We start from the raw sequence: 3820 nt of genomic DNA on the forward strand, positions 1-3820 counted from the left end.
CAATGTAGCCACTGTAGGGGAGAAGATCACAGAGAGCTCTTCTCAGATTGCTCAGAGTCAGCCCCAGCACCCTGTCCTGACTGAAGCAGACAAAGTGGTCAAACAGGCAGGTAGAAATGAGTAAGGAACAGAGAGTATGGTTATTCTTGCATTGTTTTGTTCGTCTGTCAAAGAAAAGAGTGCTTCTGACTTTTGTCAATGTTCATCTTTATTTTAGGAGAAGAACAAACGGTGGTATCACACTTTGCTCAAGTGTATGATACCATGTGTGTACAGCAGACATCACCAAAGGAACAGGAGACACCTGAGTAGAGAACAAGAATATGAAAAGACTGATGAAAAAAAGCACCAGGAGAAATCCATTGAATATGCACAATCTCGTCCAGTATTTCAATGAAAAGTTTCAGTGTTGTTTTTAGTGTCGTCGTATTGCATACATTTAAAACAATGTGTCTTGTTTAATGAACAATTTCATTTACTTTAGTAAAAAGTGTTGTTTACTGTAGTCCTAGCATGGATGCAATTGTTAGAAAAAACTTGAATGAAAAACTGAATGTTTCATACAATATGGGTTTGTGTTAACCCACACACCTAAGTGAAATGTTTGATTACGTTTACAAGACATAACACATAGTTCAGTTGAGTGTGAAAGGGAACAACAGAGAAAGTCACAAACAAAACATTTGTGAAGGACTTGAATGTTTTTTCTTTAGAAATGACAAAAAATAAAGAATTTTTCAACAAGATGTCTTTCTATAGCGAGTTTCATTTGAGATAGTCTTTTCTTAGAAGTGCAAGAGTGGTATTCCCTACAACTTATTCCCCAATTTGATCATTCTCAGAAATTAGGAGACGGAAACCACACCTACTGTAATATTAGACCTTGTAACAAGGCAACTAGGTTTCAATGGCTTAAAAGGTGCAGAAAGAGGCTCATGTATAATGACCTCCAGTGTCCCACAGGTTTCCCAAATCATTTCTTAGAGTATGGAAAAAGAGGAAATAAAGTGTCTACAGAAAGCGTATACCCCCTTGAACTTTGTTCAGTTTGTTGCGCCAGTGCCAGAGTTTCATGCAATTAAATGAGGACCTCTATCTCACACCACATATGTTATACTTTCAATGGGAAAAAAGGAAATATTACAATTGTATACATTTTCACCCACATGTTAATATTTGGTAGAAGCCCTTTTCACAGCAATTTCAGCTGTGAGTCTGTTGGTAATGGGCTCAACCACCTCTGCACCAACAAGATTTGATAATATTTGAGAATTTCAGAAGTCTGTCTGGTTTAGCTGAAGAATCAGCTAAGGTAAGTTTCAGGAAGAGCATCTGATTTCTTTCAATAAAGCAGAACAGAGAAAAAACACACAATACAAAATCATGAGAATTTGTATCCATATGACACTTTGACTCGAATACTTTTATCAGACCTACACAGAGTATATACTGTACACACTTTTTCAGCCCAGGTTTATACATTTGGATCTGCCATTTGTAGGTGTTTTTGTGTCTTAGCTCAACACTGTGAAACCTGTAGTTACAAACATGGAGGATGAAGACATGAAGACATATATTGTACCTCTGACCGGCCTACCTTCCAAGAGGTGAAAGATGAAACTTTTCCTTTATCGTCAACTCAGTGAATGTCTCTAAACTTTCGAAAGCTGTAACAAAGAATAAGTTAAAAAACTTATTTTCATTGGACCCACAGAAAAGTCAAAGTTGTCCATAGAAATGCCCGTCTAAATCAGAAATCTACAGCACAAAGGCAGTGGCCTTTCGGGACATAAAAATGAAATCAGACTTTACTCAGACGAATTGCCCTTGGTCACGGACATCTTGCTATCAGTCACTACAAAGATGTTTTCTCTCGTGCCATGGCTTGCCTGATTTGCTTCTTCTGCTGGATGGCTTCTGGTCGCTGGTCAGGATCGACAGCCAGCATGTCCTGGAGCAGTGTCCTTAGCTCCGTGCTTAAGGCTCTATTTACTTTCAGGGGGATGTGGAACTGCAGCCAGGGGTTCTCATCCAGGGCCTCTCCAACAGGCCCTGACAGACATATGCTCCTGTATCGGAAACACACTTTAGTTCAATTCTAAAATATTTCTCATAGGACTGAAGGAACCTTTGCCTGTTAAGAGTTAACAATTAGGTCCTCAAGAACTGTTTTACGGTTTTCTACACTCCTGGCTGGCCAAGGTCTCTTTAAGGTCTCTTAAGTGGAGGTGTAACTCATGTATCCTACATGTGATTTAGCAACATGAAAGGGAATAGCTTCTTATCGGATTATGGTCTTGGTTAACTGCCTAAGGCTGACCTAAGTGCCTAACTTTCTGACTTTCTTTATACCTTATATGTTAAGAAGCTTCTTCTGACCAATCAGAAATGTATGCTTTATGTATGAACATTTTGCTCATCAAAGTGAGTGAGAGACAAGGTTAACAGAAATTAGCCACGGCAGTAAATGACAGCATATTTTTGGGTTCTTAAATGGTCTCTACCTGGCACACCTGCAGTGCAAACTGACACACACTGTTTAGAGAAACAGCTACTCTATTACTAATATTAATGAAACATTTCTTATTCTATGGAACAAAAACAAACAGTAAAACTAAAACACAGATCTCTTAGCTTCCTATTTCATGAACCAGATGACTGAATGACCAAGCCTAACTAGTAGCCAGAACCCCAGTTAACCCTCCGTAACACAAAGTTTAACCACACGACAGGAACTCTTTCAAACTGAGTGAAAATCATAAATGGATCCATAACTTTACATCAATTTACTATGTTGTGCCAATACCTGCATTTACATTTAGAACGAATGATGTCATAGAACCAGCATCACACCAGTTCCAGGTGTCTCCAAGGAGACAACAGAACTTCAGTTGTGTTTGCTAAAATACACACTTTGAAACATGCTGTAACACTTAGTTAACATGTCTGGTTTAGTTGAAGAATCGGCTAAGGTAAGTTTCAGGGTTTAATGGTGGGATGGCACCTGTGCTTTTTTCCCCCAACCGCTAGAATATGATTCGCACCAAACCCAAAAGAAATACTGCACAGTTCAGGAACTTCATCAACCTAGCAACTGTAAAATAAGCTTACAAACAACTGAATTGAAATGCCAAAAAGTTCAGAGAAAGGCACAAACTATGTTTACTTGGGGTTTCCAAAATTAAAGCTAACTAAAACTGTAATGATAAACAATCATGCTGCCAATGGACAGAGAAATATCATGTTTTTTGAATAATGTATTATTTGTTATATAGGAACCCAGTATAAGGGAATCCCTTGCGATCCTGTCTGCAGAGATAAAGGTAAGTATTGTTTTCTCTTTAGCTCTGTCACTCCAAGAAATATAATGAACATAAATATATTTGCCAATCTTTTCATAGTAATCCAAACAACTCTGCGTGTATCTGACATTTGTAATATTTATCTACCGCAGTATAACTCTTCTGGCAAGGCGATTGGTATTGTACCTTGAAAGAAAACTGATTGGAAATGTCATGTACTCTATGGTTTCTATTGATGTCAAGTGGCAAATGTTGACTGGTGATGTTATGTGAATCTTAGGAAATGGTCATTTTTCAATCGAGTCTATGTTTCTCAGAATTTGAGACAGAGAGGTCAATCTCTGCAATCCGAGCTGAGGGCATTTCTTGGAATGGAAAGGTAAGAGCAACGTGTTCTTTGATATTCTCTTAAGACTCTTCGCCAGATTTTACGATGAAAAATGTAAATAATAATAACAAACATATAGTGCCTTGAAAGGTGGCTTCTTTACAGAATGACAAAACCAACTACAATAAAT

Source organism: Lepisosteus oculatus, unplaced genomic scaffold, assembly GCF_040954835.1.
Source record: "Lepisosteus oculatus isolate fLepOcu1 unplaced genomic scaffold, fLepOcu1.hap2 HAP2_SCAFFOLD_37, whole genome shotgun sequence".
NCBI classification, from domain to species: domain Eukaryota; kingdom Metazoa; phylum Chordata; class Actinopteri; order Semionotiformes; family Lepisosteidae; genus Lepisosteus; species Lepisosteus oculatus.